Source organism: Odocoileus virginianus, chromosome 19, assembly GCF_023699985.2.
Source record: "Odocoileus virginianus isolate 20LAN1187 ecotype Illinois chromosome 19, Ovbor_1.2, whole genome shotgun sequence".
Taxonomy (NCBI): Eukaryota; Metazoa; Chordata; class Mammalia; order Artiodactyla; family Cervidae; genus Odocoileus; species Odocoileus virginianus.
Window position 1 is genome coordinate 25,141,935 of NC_069692.1, and position 22,325 is coordinate 25,164,259.

A 22,325-nucleotide genomic window follows, 5' to 3' on the forward strand; every position below is an offset into this window, starting at 1 on the left:
CTAGTTTGTTCTTTTATTGGTATGGTATTTCTCTGCCTTTTCATTATTTTTTTTAAACTTATTGTGTTTGAGGTCTCCTTTTCCCAGGCTTCAAGGTTGAATTATTTCTTCCTTTTGGTTTCTGCCCTCCTAAGATTGGTCCAGTGATTTGTGTAAGCTTCATATAGGGTGAGATTTGTGCTGAATTTTTGTTTGTTTGTTTTTCTTCTGATGGGCAAGGCTGAGTAGGAGGGTAATCCTGTCTGCTGGTGATTGGGTTTGTATTTTCATTTTGTTTGTTGTTTAGATGAGGCGCCCTGCACAGGGTGCTACTGGTGGTTGGGTGATGCTTGCTCTTGTATTCAGGGGGTTTCCTTTGTGTGAGTTCTCACTATCTGATACTCCCTAGGGTTAATTCTCTGAGTCTAGGGTCTTTGAGTCAATGCTCCCACTCCAAAGGCTCAGGGCTTGATCTCTTATGTTTTGTAAACAATGATATTGCTGACTTTGGTAGCACTTGGCCTGCATGCCCAGCTGGCAATGGGCCACTTTTGTCCGTCTTAGTATATCAGTAGTTTTTGAAGACTCCTTGCTGCTGCTGCTGCTGCCCAGAGAGAATAAACACGTCTGCAGTCCCCACAGCTCCTGAGTCTTCTCGCAGCTTCTCTGGTCGCGCCTTATCCACCCAGCGCACCGCTGCACGGCAGCCAAACGGTAGCTCCCTCCATCCGTGCTGGAAGGCAGGTGCTACACTGATGACACATGTCATTTTAAACAGGACTCCTACTTGTTCAGTGTCTATGTCACCTGCCGTGGCCCCACCACCACCACACCTATCCTCCCAGGAGGACAGCGCAGCGCCCAGTACACAGGCCCAGGTGTCTGACCTGCTTTTCTTTCCAGTCCAGAGCTGCCACAACCAACAAAGAGCGCTTTCTTCTCCTGTGACCAGCTCTTGGGCAAAGCACAGTCTCCCCAACTCCTCTCTTCTACCTCATCCCTCGAAACAAGCAAATCAGCAATCAGTTCCCCTTTTAAAGAACTTACTGCTAATTCCTCTGTGGAAATGGACATCAGGCACTGAAAATGATGAGCAGGAAGAAGTTGGGGCATCTCCTCAGCTCTCCAAGGCTCTCCCTGATTATAGCCTGATGTCCTCCTTCTTACATGGCGGCTGGCAGGAGCTTCTTCCAGTCGGTATTGGAGACTGAGAAAACCTGTAGAGATCGGAGGCAAAATTAAATTTGATCTAGCTTACCTGCTGGATGAACTGACCAACAGAATTCTTAGCTATTGTGTAGGTACCTACCCAGGATGGCAAACTCTGTGAGCTCTCTACCCCATGTCCAAAGCAGACTTGGCTTAACAATCACGACTTCTTTCCTGGTGAGCCTGGATGCCGCCCAGAACGCTTCTTAACAAGGTGCTAGAGGCGACCACTAGAAACTCTTTGGATTAGGCCTGTGAGATGGACTTAGTTGTCATTTCTGTCCCACCCTGTCCCATATCCTGGGTACTCCGCTGTATCCACCTTGCAGGAAAGCTCGGCTTCTTCTCCTCTTGTCTTAAGAACAAGAGAGAGGCATTAGCTTTCTTGGCCCTTTCCTCCACTGGGGTGTGTCAGGCCTCAGGTTTTTAGCAAATCTCAACATTTACCCAATTAGTTTGTGCATATGAGTTAGTCAGGGACTAACAGCATGCCTATCAGAAATTTGAGACAGTGGTCTAAACATGGGCGAAGGAGTTCTTATGTGTGGATAGGATGTTTTATTCAAGTTAATGGAGAGGCCAGTGGGCCACTTTCTGCTAGGTCCTCATCAGAAGGCCTGTGAGCCTGGCGGCTGAGGCTCCTCAGAGGTATGGAGAGAGGGAGGAGGTGATTGAGGCAGTGGTTTCCTTCATGCTCGTGCCTTCCTCTGGGGCCTTTTATGAGGCACTTGGAAGAGTGCACACATCAACTCTGTTTTCACGCAGGCGAACGGCAGGGTTTGGGGAGCTTGGAGAGACTTCTTACGCCGCTTCCTCAGATGTGGGTCTTGCTAGCATTAATGTACTCTGACAAGCCTACCTTCTTACAACGGTATAAATCATCTGAAGGCAGGGAGCTGTGGCTCTGGGAAGGAGAGCATTTCTCACGTGAACATGGAAATACAGGCGTCCTGTTCACCCAGGCGTGTGGTTGCAAGAGGACTCAGAAACGACCTCTCTTTCCCCGAACTGCCCCAGCTGCCGCTGTGGCAGAGGTTTGAACCACTGAAGCATTATTTGGGGGAAATGAAGTCACAACTGTAGGAGAGCGTCACAGATTAGACGGTGTGAGTCACACGTACGTCTCTCTGACCAGCCTCTGGAGTTGAAGCCCAGGGGGCGTGGCTGAATTATCAAGCATGTGTCTCGTAACAGTGACTCAGGTTCACTGGACTGGCCACCTAGATGACATGATATTTCTGGAAACTTGGAGCTCCATCGCATAACATGAATTACTGCTATGAGCCAAACTCTATGCCTCACTTATATCATAAATCAGCTGGAATGAAGTTAAAAGTCACCACTCATTATGTAAACCTACATCCAGAACTGAGACGTGGTTTTGATTTAAGACATACCATAGTCCTGAGAAGAGTTCAGACCACTAAATACCAGGGATCTCTTGACTGTATCTGATTAAAGATGAATTGTGGGCTTCCGACTGTATATTAGGATCTGGAAAGGGGGCTTTGGACTGTTTTGTATTTCTGATAAGTATCTTCATGTTCAAACAGCTAAAAACATTTGCCATTTAAAATTTTCATGCAGCAAAATACACCACATACTGATTTCTGAGGCAATGGTTTAAGAATGAAAAAAACAAAAAACAAAACCTAAACTAAACACACTCCTCTCTTAAGGTAATGCCTGGGCCTGATTCTACATATTTGACATATTCCAAGTCTTTAATCCTTTTAACTTTTTAAAAATTCCCAGCAAAATATTTACTTAAATGCAAAATATCCTAAGGCTTAGGTTCCTGATTCTAGTATGAAAGAAAGTCCTTCTAGGTTCACTGCCATTTGCCAAGCAGCAATGATTGACACATGCTGTGACTAAAAAGGGCCTCATCTTCCCTGTTTCAGAGCATCAGCTCCCTCCCCCTCCTAAGCCCTTGGTTTTCTGCAGTGACTCACTATCCGTCTCCTCATAGGCCTCTCCCCTTCCTGCAAGTGAGCCTTTGAAATTCCCATTTTAAGGGGTAAAAATAGAAGGAAAAAAATTTTAAAAGAATTCTGCCAAGAGAAAGAGTTCTCTCAGTATATCTTTAACAGGAATACCTTAGCCTTCATTCTGAAGCTCTTGAGAACATAGAACCATTTCAGGGGAACTTTCTAAGCACTAGAAACCATGCCCTCTGCCATCTTGCCTTTCATTCCTAGACACTAGTGAGTCCTGACTGGCATCTTCCATCTCCCCAGGCCGCATTCTCTGGCTTTTCTATGTGCTTTCCTGCCAAATGGGTCCTGAGTCTCCAGTAAAGTTGGCTCCTTTTTCCATCCTGGTGTATAACAGAAAGAATGGGGAAAGAGAATTTATTGAAAATGAATCCCAATATAGTTCATTCTTGGACCTGGCACTGACTCCCTCTGTGGTATTGAGAAGTTCAGGGCCAGTGTCTCTGGTTTCACTTCCTCATATCACATGGGAGGGACCCGAAGACCTCCAAGGCCCCACCCATGTCTAGCAGGATAGAATCTACCCTCCCTCAGCAAGCCCTGGAATTGGCCTCCATGGAACTGACCACTCCTAGCTGGGGCCAAGTGGCTGGTTCTGCTCTGAGAATGTGGTGGGAGGGGCAGGGGAGAGGGAAGCGCAGAATTACAGAAGTAGGTGGGGCAGTCAGCTAGTACTTTGCAAAAGGACAGATATAACAGTGAGGAGGGAGGAAAACAGATACCATAGGCTTCCCTGGTAGCTCATCTGGTAGAGAATCTGCCTGCAATGTAGGAGTCCCTGGTTTGATTCCTGGGCTAGGAAGATCCCGTGGAGGAGGAGTAGGCTACCCATTTTAGTATGCTTGGGCTTCCCTGGAGGCTCAGATGGTAAAGAATCTGCCTGCAATGCAGGAGACCAGGGTTTGATCCTTGGGTTGGGAGGATTCCCAGGAGGAAGGTGTGGCAACCCACTCTAGTATTTTTGCCTGGAGAATTCCCATGGGTAGAGGAACCTGGTGGGCTACACCAGTCTACAATCAATGGGGTCACAAAGAGTTGGACATGACTAAGTGACTATATATATATATGCACACACTCTCATTATATGTGACATCTAAAATTACCAAACTCATAGGAACAGAGAACAGATTAGCAGTTGCTAAAGGGAAGGGTGTGGAGGTGGGGAAAATGGGTGAAGATGGTAAAAAGGTTTTTATAAACTTTCAGTTATAAGATGAGTAAATTCTAGGGATGTATTATACAGCATGGCTACTATAATTCACAATACTATATTGTATATTTGAAAGTTGATAAGAATATATTCTGAAACTTCTCATCACACACACAAAATGTAACTATGTGAGGTGGTAGATATGTTAACTAACCTTATTTTACAATATATACATATATCAAATCACTACCTTGTACACCTCAACCTTACATAATATTGTAAGTCAATTATATCTCAATAAAGCTGGGAAAAAAATAAGGACAGACAATGGGTACATGGAAAGATGTTCAACATCGTTAATCATCAGAGAAGTGCAAATCAAAACCACAAGGATATATCACCTGAGATTTGTTAGAATGACTGTCATCAAAAAGGACACATAACAAATGTTGGCGAGGATGTAGAAGAAAGAAAACCACTGTACATTGTTGGTGAGAAAGTTGGTGTAGCCTCTTTGGGAAACAATATTCAGATTCCTCAAAAAACTAAAATTAGACCTACCAGATGACCCAACAATTCCACTTCTGGTTATATATATCTGAAAGAAACAGAAGTTACTAATTCAGAAAGCTACATGCACCCCAGTGTTCAGGGCAGCATTATTTACAATAACCAAGATATGGACCTAGATAGCATATTAAAAAGCAGAGACATTACTTTGCCAACAAAGGTCCATCTAATCCAGGCTATGGTTTTTCCAGTAGTCATGTATGCATGTGAGAGTTAGACTATAAAGAAAGCTGAGCGCCAAAGAATTGATGCTTTTGAACTGTGGTGTTGGAGAAGACTCTTGAGAGTCCCTTGGACTGCAAGGAGATCCAACCAGTCCATCCTAAAGGAGATCAGTCCTGGGTATTCATTGGAAGGACTGATGCTGAAGCTGAAACTCCAATACTTTGGCCACCTGATGCAAAGAACTGACTTATTTGAAAAGACCCTGATGTTGGGAAAGATTGAAGGTGGGAGGAAAAGGGGACTACAGAGGATGAGATGGTTGGATGGCATCACTGACTCAATGAACATGAGTTTGAGTAAACTCTGGGAGATGGTGATGGACAGGGAGGCCTGGCGTGCTGCAGTCCATCGGGTTGCGAAGAGTCAGACACCACTGAGCGACTGAATTGAACTGAAGATATGTAAACAACTTTAGTGTCCATCAGCAGATGAAAAGACAAAGAAGATGTGCACACACAATAGAATACTACTCAGCCATAAAAAAGGAATGAAATGTTGCCATTTGCAACAACACGGATGAACTTGAAGGTTATTATACTTAGTGAAATAAGTCAGAGAAAGATAAATACTGTATGATATTACTTGTACATGGAATACAAAAAAATAAAATGAACTAGTGAATAAAACAAAGGAACAGACTTACAGATCTAGAGAACAAACTGGTGGTTATCAGTGGGGAGAGAGAAGTCGGGAGGAGAGAGATAGGGGTATGCAATTAAGAAGTACAAAGTACTACCATGTATAAAATAAGCTACAAGTATATACTGTACAGCACAGGGGATACAGCCAGTATTTTATAGTAAGTGTAAATGGAGTATGCGTGCTTAGTCACTTCAGTCGTGTCCAACTCTCTGCGGCCCCATGGACCATGGCCAGACAGGCTCCTCTGTCCATGGGATTCTCCATGCAAGAGTACTGAAGTGGGTTGCCATTTCCTTCTCCAAATGTAGTATAACCTTTAAATGGAGTGTAACCTTTAAAAATTGCAAATCACTGTCATACACCTGACACTTATAGAATACTGTAAATCAACCATACCTCAATTTTTAAGTATGTTATTTAAAAGAAGAAACTGAAAAAAACAATCAAGGATGAACATATATATGGCACTTCACAGTTCAGAGAAGCTTTCACTTACTTTATCTCATTATTATCTCATGAGCAGAATTTCTTAAACGTAAGAAGTAGGCCTCTCTGTTTAAAAAAACAAACCCTCAAGCTTCTTATCACTGATTTAAATTATTTCATTACGTTTCTTGACTATACCCAAACTAAATATAAGCTAGATATGAAATTTAATAAAAACCCCTTAAACTTTATGGCACTTAGGTAAGTGTCTGGTTTTGCTGAAACTATATTGCCAGCACCGATTAAATGGTAGATTTAGTACGGGTATGCGTTGGCTTCTGCGCTTGGCCGTAGAAACACTATTGGCAGAGGATGCCTGTGCACTGGGTACATGGTGGGAAATAGCATTAATAACTGTGGACCTTTTTTGCCACTTCAAGATCATCATTTTCATATTGAACCAAAGTTCTGCCAGGAGCGAGCCTTGAAAGCCACCTCTAACTGTGGCCATTCAAGACCTCTGCCTCTTCCACTTAAAGGTTTGTGCCTTGCTGGCCAGTTCTTGCTGCAAGCTGTTAGATAAAGACCAGTGTAGAGACACAGATGTGTGTGATGTGTCTGCATGCCTGTGAATGTGGGCTTTGGCGTCTGGCAGGCTTTTCCTCTCACATGCTCTGTGGAGGCCCAGGTCTCCCACCTCACTAGGGGTAATGCCTTCACAGCCTGCAGGCCCCAAAGAGCCAGGAGGCACTTGAGGCTTGGTGGTCACCCGAATGACCCAGAAGTGACTCATGTAATTTGGGGGATCATCACTGCAGAACTCTCAGGGCTACACAGACCTGTTGAGAAGCAGTGGTCTGAGCTATAAAATGTCACACTGTTTTAAAGCCCTGCTCCTGCTTTTTGATAACTGTCATCTAATCCCAAGTCACCAAACCTCCCTGCATGTCAATTTTTTTCTCTGACAGATGGAAACATTAATAACACCTGCTCATCTAATCTTACAGGATTGCTGCAGTGTAGTGGTTCTCAAAGTGTGAGCCCCAGAACAGCCCACAAGCAGCACCTGGAAATAAAAAATGCAAATTCTTGGGTCCCACCCCAGAACTACAGAATTGGCACTTGTGGGTTGTGGGCAAGCAATTTGTGTTTGAACAAGCCCTCTAGGTAATTCTGATGCCCTCTAGAGTCTGCTAAAAAGAGAGGAGCTAATGAAGGCAAATAACATCTGCAAACTGCAATGCCTGTGCCCTCACTTTGAGAACCACAAGTCTCCAGAAAGGTTGGCGGCTGCTCTGCTACCCAGGCTCTCGTTAAAATACAAATAGCCCTCAGTATTTGTGTAACAGTTGTCAGTTGCTCCCAATAAGCATGGAAGGCAGTTAGCTCAGTATAACCCTTTCCAGGACAGGCTGAGGCTGAGTCTCCATGGAAGACAGGGGCAGGGAGAAAGGAGACAGGGGTTTGGAGCTGCACAGATGGAACATATTCCAGCTCTGCCACTTACCAGCTACATGACCTTAGGCAAATTACTTAAAGGACATTCTAAGGCTGCCAATGACCTCCAAAGGGTTACTGAGATTAAATGACAACTATACATGCCAAGCACTCAGCTCAAGGCATGGCTCATACAGGAATTCAATATATGACACCTGTCTTAAGTAACAGGGTGTCCAGGCTGTCTGAGGTTCCCACCAGGACCAGTCCTCTCTCCCACACTGCTCAAGCTCCTTCCTACCATCCTGTCTCTTGTTAAACTCATCATCACCAGCCACACCCTCGCCCTTTCTTCCCGGGAGCCTCCTGACCTTAGACTTAAGACTGCCACCCAAAGTGTCCCAGAAAAGTTAACCACCAAGGGAGGAAAGGGGGCATCTCCTAGAATGGCATAGCTGCCTCCAAAAACAGGTCAGGCCGTGCTCTGAAACCTGAGAGATGGCAGGCAACCCACGGAGCAAGCCTTTCCTCTGCATCCATCCCCTTCTCTGACCTGGAGGTTGTGGCAGGTACAGCCTGAGGTGGGCAGAGTGGACAGGAGCCGACCCACAGCCTTTGTCCATTGGTAACCACTGGTTGACCCCATCCACCCAGGGTTTATCTCTCAGGTTTATCTCTCACCTACCTGCCCAGGTTCAGACCTCTGAGATGGGGCATATGAACTCAGCTCATCTTCTCTTGGATGACTCAGGGTCTGTTGGCTGAAAGCCGCTCTCAGTCCCCTCCCAAAAATGACAGGTCAGATGCCTTCCGGTTTAGTAAGGGCACTCCTTGAGGCAGCCTTTTGTCACCCATCCATAGTGGGAATTCTTTTGTGAGCAGAGAGCCACACCCTTCCCCAGAATGGGGGGTGGGGTGGGGTGGTCTTTCCAGGTGGCACGGAAGCAGGGTTGATTTCACAATGGCCAGCCCACAGGTAAGCGACCAAGGGCAGGCCTGGCCCCAGCAGTCTGAATGGGATACGGCCTCCTGAACCTGCTTGGTCAGCCCTCCCCGGGCCTCCCTCCTGGGTGGCACCTGCTTGTGCTCCACCCAGAGGAACAGCTGGGGAGAGATGCTACAGCCGGCAGCGGAGGCAGAGGAATGATGGAAGAGTTGGAGTAACTGAGTGCTCGATGATACCTGGAAACCAAACAAAGCTGCAAACTGGCCAGGTGGTGCTGAGCCACTCCTGATTCACCCAGCTCTCCACCGAGAGCCCTGGAGAAGCCAGACCTCTATGCAGGGTCCCCCAGTTTACACATGTGCCCACGAAGTGTCTCACTTTTTTAAAACCTACCAGCCGCAGGAAAGTAATATGAACCTCATCTGCAGCTCAGGATGGTTAAGGACATGTCTGGGTTATATGAAGATAAAGGAAAGCATTTTGAACTCAATTCCATGAGGTCCAACTCCAAAACCTGTCCATTTTCTACTAGGCCACTGGTTTTAAGCTTTTTTTGAAAAAAAATTTTGAACATTGAAAAAGAATATAAAATTCTATATTCCTTGCTATACTATCTTTGCAACTTTCTATAAGTATATAATTAATCCAAAATAAAAAGTTTTTAAAAACCTATGTGAGGCCTCAATGTGTAGAATGTATCAATGAGATAGTATCAGAAATCAAGAGCATGGCTCCCCTTTTGAGGGAAGCGCTGAAAAGGAGCACCTGGGGATGGAAATGTTCTGCTGCTGGAGCTGGACTGGTTCCACACGTGCACAGAGTCTGTAAAATCTCATTGAGCTGCACATTCAGGATAGGTGCACTTTTCTATGTAAATGTTAAAAATCTTTAAAAGTTAAAAATGTATCGAAGTGGAGGTGCTCTGGTTGAATAGGAAGAGAGGGTGGGATTTGTTCAGCTTCTCCTGCCTTCCCCTCAACCCCCTGAACACCCCAGCATTCTGTGGAATTCGGGTTGGACTCTGGGTCCCGAGTCCTCCTCATGAGCTGCTGGGTCAGAGGACCACAGCTCTCCAGGGCTGGCTCTGAGCTGGTTGGCCCAGTGCTATTTCCCATTATCGTTGTTGATGTTTAGTCACTGAGTCATGTCTGACTCTTTCTCGACCCCTTGAACTGTAGCCCACTAGGCTCCTCTATCCATGGGATTTCCCAGGCAGAAATACTGAAGTGGGTTAGCATTTCCTTCTCCAGAGGATCTTCCCGACCCAGGGATTAAACCATCATGTCCTGCATTGGCAGGCAGATTCTTTACCACTGAGCCACCAGGGAAGCCCTGGGAAATGGACATGTCCATTCAAAGGCATGTGAAGAAGAGCACAATCCTGGATGTGGAGGAGACCCCAAAAGGATGTTGAGTGAGAAAGCAAACAGCAGGCTCTAGGTTTCCCACTTGGATAGGGCAGCCTTGCTCTGAAACTGTAACTTAGAGTGAAAGTTCCAAAGAAAACTGGGTTGTTGCAGTTGTTTTAAAAAGGCTTTATGCCTTGAAAGGAACTGGTTCAGACTTATAATCACAGGAGCTGAAAATAATGGCTATTCAATATATTCTGCAAATAAAAAGCACCTGACAACATAAAGCAAACAAGCAAACCTCCCTCATGATCTAAGTTGGCCGTGTACTTCAATTCCACTTGATTTGGCTTTTGTGAGAATCTCTGGGTGGATAGTGCACTTTTGATGGGCATGCTTCAGCAGGTTATTGTTCCCCCTCATGCTTGGAGGACATGGTTAGCATTTGTTCCTTTAATCCACCAAGTTAATTTCCACTGTTACCTGCCCACTACTGTACCTGGAATCAGCAGTAGCTGCCAACACACAGCTAAGGGCAGAAGTTAGCCCAGTGTGAGGTTAATTGGACCAAATTGAAGCCATTACTGCTTAACAGATCTTCTCAGAAGTCTATGGGAGGAATGCTTAAGTGGGCTCCCCTGAGACTTTGGGAAGTTTGGGAAATGAACTTACTCTTGCTGCTGACTGTAGCAGGAGCCCCAGTTTTTACGTGTCAAACAGTCACTGTCCAGACTACTGTGGGATGAAGCTGTTAGACAAGGAGAATCTTTTATGAGCTCCCATATCTAGAAAGGGCTACTCCCTGAGGGGATTAGGAAATGACAAAACAGTGACTAAGACTAATGACCCATCTGAGCGGGGGAGGGGAGGTGAGGAGAGGGGTGAGGCTTGCAGGTGTCAGGGTCTTCTACTTGGTGACATGGCTTTTCTGGGAAGTTCTTTCCTGTTCAATAACTCCACTTCACTTCAAGGAAAATGGGGGTTTGTGTCACTGAATTTTCAGGCTCAGTGGAAAATTATTTTTTGGTACATCATTTGTCATTGGAGCACCTTATTTTCTGTGATTTCTGCCCAGAGCACTCTGTACTTGAGGACCCCTCCTCTGCAGAATAAAGGCAAGGAGGTTCCAGTTGGTCAAAGGGTAAGTAGCCAGTGGCAGCACACAGCTCTTGTTATAGAAGCCAACCCGACAGAGACAGCCTTCATCAAAGGGCTCATGTAATAAGGAAGGTGATAGTGTGGTCCTTCTGGCTTGTTGGTACAAGGCTTATTTCAACACTGACCCACTAGAATCTTCCCAGAAAAGAGCCCAGAGTGGTAACATGTCTGAGAGCTGGGTCAGTTACAGAGAAAGGGCATGCACAGCCCAGGGAATAGAAGACTTATCTGGGGTGGGGTAGTCCCTGGGGGAAGAGCTCTGACCTCAGAGTGATGGTTCTAATGAGGGATTGTTCAAAACCAAACTCCTAGGTAGGGTTTCCCCATGCCCCAGTCACAGATCTAAACACTGCACATACCACAAATTCATTTAATGCTCATAACAGTCTTATGGGGGTACTAGCTCATAAGATCATCCTTCTTTTACAGATATAAAAACAAGTTAAGTAACTTGCCCAAAGTCACACAGCTATATATGATAGAATTGAAAATCTAATCCAGCTTTCTTACTAGACCAGGGTTTCTCAATCTTGGCACTATTGACATTTGGGGTTGGGTAATTCTTGTTTGTGGGACTGTCCTGTACAATTATGTAGGATATTTCATAGCATTCCTGATCTCTGTCCACCAGAGCTAGTATCATCCCTGAGTCATGACAACCAAATGTCTCCAGACACTGCCAAATGCTTCTGGGAGGGCAAAATCCCCCAGTTAAGAACCACTAAGCAAGAGTCTTTGGGATGGGACAGCCTGTGTCTTGCTGGAGAGGGTGCTCCTGATGTCCCCCCCAGCTCAGTGTGGGGGCCACCAAGGACCTTTCCACCTCAAGACTTGAATGATGCCCATCTTAACAGAACAAAGTTCCACAAGGGACCTTGTATCTGCCTAGCGAAGTCCTGGCACTAGAGGCTAATTTGCAACATTTCCAATAGTGATCTTTAACATTTACTAATTTTACTGGCATCTGCCCCTGTGTCTCAAAAATGAAAGCCAAAGAGACACAGTTCCAATCCCTGGTCCAAGGAGATTCTACATGTCATGGAGCAACTAAGCCCATGTACCACAAGTACTGAGCTTCTGCTCTAGAGCTTGGGAGCCACAACTACTGAGCCCAAGGGTCCCAGAACCCCTGCTCCACAACAAGAGAAGCCACTGCAATGAGAAGCTCATGAGCCAACTAGAGAAAAGCCCGTGCAGCAACAAAGACCCAACATGGGCAAAAGTATATACTGAATTTTTTAAAAATGAAGGCCAGGAAGCAATTCTGACTCACTGGGACAAAGGCTGAGGAAAGGCCTAAATTTTACACAATAAAAAGGTGTAAATCCTTATAATAATCCTACTGGGGCAGATATTTTTTAACTTTTTATTTTTATTGGTGTAAAGCTGATTAACAATATTGTGATAGTTTTAGGTGAACAGGGGAATGACTCAGCCTTACACATACATGTATCCATTCTCCCTCAAACTCCCCTCCCATCCAGGCTGCCACATAACATTGAGCAGAGTTTCCTGTGCTATATAGTAGGTCCTATTGGTTATCCATTTTAAATACAGCAGTGTGTACATGTTGATGGGCTTCCCTGGTAGCCCAGCTGGGAAAGAATCTGCCTGCAATGCAAGGGCTGGATAATTCTTTAGTGTGGGGGACTGTCCTGTACAAGGCAGGATATTTAACAGCATCCCTGACCTGCTTTCGATTCCGTGGTCGGGAAGATCCTCTGTAGAAGGGATAGGCTATCCACTCCAGTATTCTTGGCCTTCCCTGGTGGCTTAGATGGTAAAGAATCACCGGCAATGCAGGAGACCTGGCTTCAGTCCCTGGGCTGGGAAGATACCCTGAAGGATGGCATGGCAACCCACTTCAGTATTCTTGCCTGGAGAATCCCACCAACAGAGGAGCCTGGTGGACTACAGTCCATAGGGTTGCAATGAGTCAGACACGACCGAGAGACTAAGCCCACAGTACATGTCAATACTTCTGTGCCCACTTTATAGAGAGAAAACTGAGGCTCAGACAGTTTGGTAACTTAGAGTCATAGCTGATAAGTAATGGAGCCATGATTTGTAGCCAGACATGTTGATACCAAAATCCAGACACCTTTTTAAGAGACACAGATTAGGACAATCAGAGAGAAGCTCAGACACTCGATGCTCACAGTCACAGACTGGAACAGGAAGAGCCTGAGCTGGAGGGCGGGGGTGGGGACAAGGGGCGGGAGACCTGTTGCCTCCACTGTCCTGGGAGAAAAGGTGGTGTCACAGGCTATTGTGACAGGGCCTGAGGCCAGAGTTGGGGAGCACAGTAGCGAGACTCTGTGCTTGGCCCCCACCCCTTGCCCTGCTCAGGCCCTGATCGCTCTCTTGTGGGCCCACCAGACTCCTTAGCCTTCAGCATCTCGGTGGGTGGCCATGCCCTCCTCTGGAGGGTCTTCCCAACCCAGGGACTGAACCTGTGTCTCTTACATCTCCTGCATTGGCAGGCGGGTTCTTTACCACTAGCGCCACGTAGGAAGTCTGCCCACGTCAGGCCTCTGCTCTAATCCTCCACTGCTGCCCTCCTCTCAGAGCCAAAGCCCAAACCACCCAAGTCCAGACTCCTGCAACCTCTTGGCCACCCGACCTCATGTCCTCCAACCCACACACACCTTCCTTCTAGCTCTTTCTGGAACTCCATGTTCTCTCTTGTATGCCAAGTTCCTCATATCAAATCAAGCTTTTGAATGAGGTATTTGTGAGTATGTATGTCCCCCTGATTTTCTTTCTTGTTTCAGTTCCAGGTGGCCCAGGAGTCTCCTCCCAAGATCGATCTGTGCAGGGCCAGCTCAATGCCTATTACCCTGTAGGCCTCAATCGATTTCTTGCTGAATGTATATTAAACAAGCGTATAATGTATGTTCTCATGTTAAGTCACTGATGAAAATGCCAAGCAGTGGCAGATGGCTGTCAGCAAACACTACCCTTCTGGGTGATGTCAGGTCCTTCATCCACACCATCTGGGTCATTCAACCTCCCAACGCCATCCACCCACACCTTCATGCAGTCCGTGCACCTCCGCACCTCCAGGTCTTGTTCACCATGCACCATGAGAGCCCAGCAAGGCCTGCTAAATTCCCTGCAACAGGTGGCCACACGCTCCTTTGCTCTCCCACACCAAGAATGCTTTTTAAAAAGAAAATGAGTCTAATTTTCTTGATGGAATTTCCTGCCTTTAATGGTCCTTCTTTAAGTTCTCAAAAGTCCCTCAGTTATTTTATTATGATATCATTCTTAGGAAACTATGAAAAAGCTCTGAATACATGGGCCAGGACTGGTGTGATCTTTTCAACTTTACTAAGGTAATTGACATTCAATAAACTGCAAAAATCACAATTATAAAACTTGCTGAGTTTAGGCAAATGTTTACCCCCATGCAACTATCACCTCAATCAAAATAATGAACATTGATTTCTATAGCCCCCAAAAGTTTCCTTGTGCCTCTGTGTCATCTATTCCTTTCTCTACCTCCATCCTGAGGCAGCCACTGATCTTTCTGTCATGACAGCTTAGGGTACATGTTCAAAAAGTTTAAATAAATGAAAACACACTGTTTGCATTTTTAGGAGGAGGTAACTGACTTCTTTCAGTCAACATAATTATTTTAAGGTTCATCCATGTTTGTGCGTGTAGTGATTGTTTGTGATTTTTTTTTTTTTTTTTTTTTTTTGCTAAGAACCATATACACCATTACGGGCTTTCCTGGTGGGCTCAGACAGTAAAGAATCTGCCTGCAATGCAGAAGACCTGGGTTCGACCTGGGATGGGAAGATCCCCTGGAGGAGGGCATGGCAATCTACTTCAGTATTCTTGCCTGGAGAATCCCATGGACAGAGGAGCCTGGAGAATTACAGTCCATGGGTCGCAAAGAGTCGGACACGACTGAGTATCTAAGCGTTAGCACAGCAGCATACATACCATTATATAATATACCACAATTTCTTTATCCATTTACCTATCATGGACATTTGGGTTATTACCCATTTGGAATCATTTCAGATAAGGCTTCTATGGACATTTGTGTACAAGCCTTCTGTGAACACGTTTTCGTTTCTCTCCTTTCATTTCTCTTTTATTTCTCTACTTGGGAGTAGAATGGCCAGGTCATTTGACAGATGGATAGTTAATTTTTTAAAAGAATATGAAACTATTTTTCCAAGTAGTTGCACTTGACTGTCCTGATTACTATAGCTATATAATGTCTTAAAATCACAGTAAGTCCTCCAACTTTTGTTTTTCAAGTTAGCTTTGGTTATTCTATGTTTTTACAGCTTAATATACTTTATAGAATAACATTGTCAATCTTTACAAATGATCTTCCTGGGATTTTAATTGAGAATATGGTGAATCTGTAGATCAATTTAAGGAGAATATTGAGTCTTCCAATCAATGAACACAGTATAGTTTTCCGTTTCATTATACATTTTTAATTTCTCAGTGATGATCTATATTTCTCAGCATGGAAGGCTTGAACATTTTTCATTAGTTATATTTATAACTATTTTATGTTTTGTGACCCTATTATAAAAGGAATTGCTTTTTAAAATCTCATTTTCAAATTTTTTGCTGCTAGTGTATAAGAATATAACTGATTTTCTTATAATAATTTTGTGTTGTACAACTGGACTAAATTCACTTACTAGTTCTTATTTTGTGAATTCTTTGGCATTCCATATATAAGCAATCATAATATCTGTAAGTAGGGACAATTTTATTTACTCTTTTTAAAATATATTTTTTAATTAATTAATTTTTGGCTGCACTGGGTCTTGTTGCTGTGCTCGAGTTTTCCCTGGTTTTGGTGAGTGGGGTTGCTTTCTAGTTGTGTTGTTTGGGCTTCTCATTGCAGTGGCTTCCCTTGGAAGCATGGGCTCTAGAGTGCAGGCTCAGTAGCTGTGGCACACAGGCGTAGTTGCCCTGCCGCATATGGGATCTTTCCTAACCAGAGATTGGACTCATGTCCCCTGCATTGGCAGGGGTGTTCTTAGCCACTAGACCACCAGAAAAATCTCATTTGCTCTTTCTTGATCTTTGTGCCTTTTATTTCTTTTCATGCCTGATTTCAATGGCTAGGACCTCTAATACAACATTGAATAGAAGTGAAAGCAGGCATCCTTGGCTTGTTTCTGATCTTCGAGGGAAAAGTCTAATCTTTCACCATTAAGTAAGATGTTAGTTATTGGGTTTTCTGTAGATATTCTTATGAACTTGAAGTTTCTAGTTGCTGAGGGCTTTTATCATGAATGGACACTGCATTTTACCAAATGTTTTTTCTGTGTTGATTAACATGATCAGATGATTTCCCCTCCTAATTGTCTTAGTCCATTCATGCTGCTATATCAAAATGCCAGAGTTTGGGCAGCTACTAAACAGCAGACATTATTCCTCACAGCACTGTAGGCTGGGAAGTCCAAGATCAAGGCATCATCAGATGAAGTCTGGTGAGGGCTCACTTTCTGGTTCACAGCTGTGTACTCCCTGTGTCTTCACATGGCAGAAGGGATTAGAGAGTTCTCTGGGGCCTCTTTTAGAAGGGTACTAATCCTGTTTATGAGGCTTCCACCCTTATGACCTCGTCCCCTCCCAGAAGCCCCAAATGCTAATACCATCACACTGGGGATTAGGTTTCAACATATGAGTTGTAGAGAGCCACAGACATTTGGTCTATAGCACTAAGACAGATGTAACTTTATGGAGGTAAGAAAAGGTGTGAAGGATGATATCCTGCTACCATAGAAAACTTCAGGCATCTTGAGGAAGAGGAGTGAAGGTGATAAAAGAATTAGAAAGAATACAAGCTTTTCAGAGAGCCAACCTGGCCTTTGAAACTCAGTTCTACGTCTTACTACAAGCAGGTTAACCTAACAACTTTAGTCTCAGTCTTCTAACTGTAAGATAGAAGAAATACCTTCCTTGAAAGGTTGTGCTGAGGATTAAAAAGAAAAATACATGCGTAGTAGGGAGCATGTATAAACAACAGACACTCTTACATATGTTGTTGGATGTGAAACTCTGGAGGCATTTGTCCTTGGGTAAAGATAAAGTGTGCACCGCTGTGAGACAAAACTAACATCCCAACCCAGCTTCAGCTGAGGTGGCAAAAAATATGTGAATGTCTGGATAAAGGTTTCTCTACTTCCTTCTTGTGTGCCTTGATGATTCTAGCAGATATATTAGATTTTAAACATATGCATCAAAGATGATGATGTTTTTTGGTTAAACAAGAGGCAGGTATCTCTGAATCCAGAAGATTCAGAACCCATCCTTTGCAAGAAGTCAATCTTTTTCAATCATAGGTTAAAAAATTTCTAATGACTGTGTATAGTCACTGAAACCCCCATTTTGAATTTCCAATTCAGTTTAAAATCTATCTCTAAAATTATCGCAGCAATTGGTATCATCCAATCCTTGGCTAGGTTACATTAGGAATAGGGTAATTTAACATTTCTCAAAGTGCATTACATTGAATCTGGGATATAAACAGTGTGACATAAATAGAAGTGTCCATTTTTTTAAGTGATCAAATAAATGTGCAAATACCAAGTTTATCATAAACATCCTTTTTAAATCACAGGACTTTAAGATACTAATGTGATGTGAACCCCTAAAAGGAATATACAGGCCACAGAGTTTTCCAAACATTTGACTTCAGGGCCCTTTTTCAATTAGTTTCCACCCTCCCCCCCCCTCCAAAGGAGTTTTACTCATGCCTTTGTGGCATCAAATCTTAAAGGTTTTAACATCTTAATCAAACATTTAAAAAAATATTCAGACATATTTACTCCCTGCAGACTTCCACAGAGCTCAAACTTTAGTAGGCTATTACTTAGTAGGATTATATTATATTATAATATATATTGTTATGTAGTATTATCCCCATTTCATCAATGAGAAGAAACATACCATAGAATGTTAACCATTTTTACATTCCCCCCAGGTTAATCATCTCATCCCCCTGTAGTGTTGACATCACGGTCTCCATTTGACAGCAGGGGAAGGAAGTTAAGTTACTTGTCCAGGGTCACATCGCTAGTGGAAGAGTAAGAACGGGAGGTCTGTCTTCTGACGCTAGGGTAGCAGGTCATCATGACTGCCTGCCACCACCTGAGGTGAGCCAGTCACTAAGAGAAAGATGGCAGAGATGCAGGTGCCAGTTCCTCCAGGAGGCCGGCACCATGCAGGTGCTGCTGACTCACCCCCACCTCACTTCCCTTCCAGGTGGGCCTTGGAGGGGAATGAAGTGTAGGTGGTAAAGAACTCCTGAACAAGAGGGCTTTGTTTTCTGCAGACACCAGATAGCGCCAGGAGATAATCAGGGATCACAAACACGCCAGCCTGCAGATCTGTAAGGCTTTCTATGCAGCCCTTCTTGTCCTTAGCTCCCTCTTTCTTACTGGTGCATTTAGAAAGGAAGTAGGTAGAAATCCTTCACTCAGATGTTCACATGAATATTCACTACTCTTAGTCCTGAAATTAAAAGATACTTGCTCCTTGGAAGGAAAGCTATGACAAACCTAGAGAGCATATTAAAAAGCAGAGACATCACTTTTCCAGCAAAGGTACGATGTAGTCAAAGCTATGGTTTTCCCAATAGTCATGTACAGATATGAGAGTTGGACCATAAACAAGGCTGAGCGCTGAAGAATTGATGCTTTCAAATTGGGGTGCAAGAGAAGATTCTTGAGAGTCCCTTGGACTGCAAAGAGATCAAACAAGTCAATCCTAAAGAAAATTAACCCTGAATATTCATTAGAAGGACTGATGTTGAAGCTGAAGTTACAATACTCTGGTCATGTGATGCGAAGAGATGACTCATTGGAAAGACCCTGATGCTGGGGAAAGACTGAAGGCAAAAGGAGAACGGGACAGCAGAGGATGAGATCGTTAGATGGCATCACCAACTCAATGGATGTGAGTCTGAGCAAACTCAGGGAGACAGTGAAGGACAGGGGGGCCTGATGTGCTGCAGCTCAAGGGGTCACGAACTGGACACGACTTAGCGACAACAACCCCTAGTCCTGCCCAGTTTTAAGCTGAACGAGAAGGGAAAGGGAGTCAGCCCAAGCCTTGAAAATTCAGGAAATCGTGGGTCCAGGAGAGTAAGGAAAATGTTAACCTGACATTCAAAATGAAAAATTGTCATAAGGTGGTTACTCAATTGTATTAATTGGCAAGTAATTGCCAGGGTGTGGGGAGGAAAACATCTCATCACAGGAAGCTGAGTGTAATTTAGTAATCCCACTGAGACAGACAGACACTGTCCTCAGATGTTTGGAAATCTGACCTTAAATGTAATCTGTGGGTGGAGGGGGGAACTCAGGCTTGCCTTTATTTTGAAGATGCTGAACACGGCCACATTATTCCAGGTTTAGATTTGAATATCTTAATGTCAGGCAAGGAGGGGAGGAACTGGCAGCGGAGGTGTTAGCTTCCCCACAAAAAAAGATACAGTTTCTGTCTTAGCTGCAAAAACAGTTTGATAAATCAGTTAGTAGCTTTTTTTGGTACAATGGTCCATTTATAAAGGCCACCCTGAGTAAGAGGATAAAAGCAGAGATCAAAATGAAAAATTAATTGGGAGACTATAGAAATGGACCTATAAAACAAATAGCACCCAAAATTCAGGTTGGCAGTTTCAGCCTCTGTAGGGTGTCCTGGATCCACTTGGCAATTTGATGAACTTGGCAATAAATGCACACAACTTTGTGTAAACCTAAGGTGCTCATTGTTCCATTGAGGACTCACCATAGACCTTCTGGGCATGGAGAGCCTAGATTTAGAATCCCTAATCTTGGCAGAAATCATCTTTAAACTGCAAGGGGCATTATGATTCTCTCCTTTTGAGATAATTAGCTGAGACAACTTTTAGAGCTACATCTGGGACTGCTCCAAGAAATCATTTCACTTAATCATCTAAGGCAGTCTATTAAATATTGGCTATTCTGAAAAACTGGCCTGCAATCTGCCAATACTGGTGACTTATTAGAATTGATAAAAGACAATCACCTACAGGATAGATGTGGATCCCATTAACCCCTCTCTGCTGTGATGCAAATATTGAACATGGTGACCTGGAGTAATGAGGTGGGGGTTTGGATGGGATCTTCAAATGCCACCAACTATTGATTCCCATGGAATTGATTTTGTCCTTAGCAAAGCACATAGCAAGATATGTCCCTTGTGACAATTTGATGAAAGCCATCTTCTTCTATGCAGGAGGTCATCAGCAAACACTGGGTGGGCGACCTCAGGCTCCAGGGGAAATGTTCAGGGATGCTCCATCTTGAATTGGAGTTGGTGTCCCCTGCTCCACTCCTTAGCTATGGGCCTATGCAGACCCCCAGCCATGACCAAGCTCAGAAGGTGAAACTGAACAGCTTTAACACTCCACTCATAGGTCTTGACTGCCTTTTGGGTTCGTTCAAGGAGTGCTAGAGAGAAAGAAGACTTTGTTGACCAGTGGCTGTGTCTCTCTCCATATATTCAGGCAAGGAAAACACTTCTTAAATCCTTTCTATACTGCCAGGTCATTCCAGAACAATGTCCTCTGAGACGTATGTGGGTCATTCTACCTGGAGCAAGTTCTGTTGCCTGGGGCAACAATATTTTCTGAACCAAGATCAGGGCTGGGAGATCTCCAGGTCTGGTGTGTTGCAGTGTAAATGGAGGGTCAGATGAGTTGGGGCTGACTGAATTTGGAAGCTGAGGGTTACCATAACCACATCTCACGGTGTCTCCCCTCCTGGACCAATATCTGGGTGGTACATAGCTGGCATCTCAACACCCTTCTACAGGACAGCAGTTTGTTTTAAGGGCAAAAAGATTGGAGTCCTGCCACTTTGGGGCACACTTGCAATTATTCATAAGTAAAATCAACAATAAATCAGATCACACTTCACATTAGAGCCTAGATTCCAGTCCATAGAAGTGTTTCAGGTTATTTTAAAGAAAATCTAAATATAAAAATTCTTAAAATTAAGGAAAACTATACCATGACCCTAATTTCCCACCGTCTCCACCTTTCCCACCCCACTGCATGAATTCGGAAAAGACCAGGTTTCTTTGCCTTGGGAACAAATCACTCCAATCTAACTTGCAATGTAAGAGCACTGGCTGGGAGACATTGGTTTAAAGTTTTAATAGAGAACTGAAGGACAAAAACAAGGAGGGAACGAGAAGGAAAGATTTATTTGCATTAAGCATTTCCTTTTGGCCTTACCCAGCTTTTGATTAAGTCTAACAATCTAAATCTATTTCTAGAAGTCTGAATGGCAGTCTGGTGTGGACTCTGAGAATTCTTTCTACTTAGATTTCTGAAAATACTTAAAACAAGAGTTTTAAAGTTATATTTATTTAGGGTTCTCTAGCAATAAGGACGGAGAAGGCAATGGCACCCCATTCCGGTACTCTTGCCGGGAAAATCCCATGGACGGAGGAGCCTGGTAGGCTGCAGTCCATGGGGTCGCTAAGAGTCGGACATGACTGAGCAACTTCGCATTTGCTTTTCACTTTCATGCATTGGGGAAGGAAATGGCAACCCACTCCAGCGTTCTCGCCTGGAGAATCCCAGGGATGGGGGAGCCTGGTGGGCTGCCGTCTATGGGGTCACACAGAGTCGGACATGACTGAAGTGACTTAGCAGCAGCAGCAATAAGGAGTGGCTGCTGGAGTAATTTTCAGAGGCCAGAGTCATTCTCACCCCCAGAACTCTCCTTCCACTGGCTTCCCACAGTGTGTCTAATGTTTCCCAATACAGTTGTCCAAGAAGTATTTCCAGAAGGCAGGAAGGCATATTAGAAAGATAACAGTACGGAAACACCAAAGACCCCAAATAGCCAAAGCAATCTTGTGAAAGGTAAATGCAGCTGGAAGAATCAGGTTCCCTGACTTCAGACTATACCACAAAGCTATAGTGATCAAAACAGTGTGGTACTGGCACAAAAATATACATATAGATCAACAGAACAGGATAGAAAGCCTAGAAATAAACCCACATACCATGGTCAATTAATCTATGACAAAGCAGGCAAGGATACAAAGGAAAAAAGATAGTCTCTTCAATACATGTTGCTGGGAAAACTGAACAGCTACACGTAAAAGAATGACATTAGAATGTTATCTAACACTATGTACAAGAGTAAACTCAAAATGGATTAAGATCTTCATGTTAGACCAGATACTATAAAACTCCTACATGAAAA

General features: G+C 44.0%; 1 long non-coding RNA gene across 1 annotated transcript in view; it reads right to left on the minus strand.

The window, feature by feature from the left end:
* The window catches only part of LOC110126751 (uncharacterized), a 65,534-nt gene extending 57,000 nt beyond the window's left edge, over positions 1-8,534 (minus strand). Inside the window, exons 1-2 of the long non-coding RNA XR_002310528.2 lie at positions 8,321-8,534; positions 1,027-1,196 (exon numbers count right to left, since the gene is read on the minus strand). This is a non-coding gene — a long non-coding RNA (uncharacterized lncRNA). The remainder of the gene's footprint in view (positions 1-1,026; positions 1,197-8,320) is intronic.
* Positions 8,535-22,325: the final 13,791 nt, after the last annotated feature.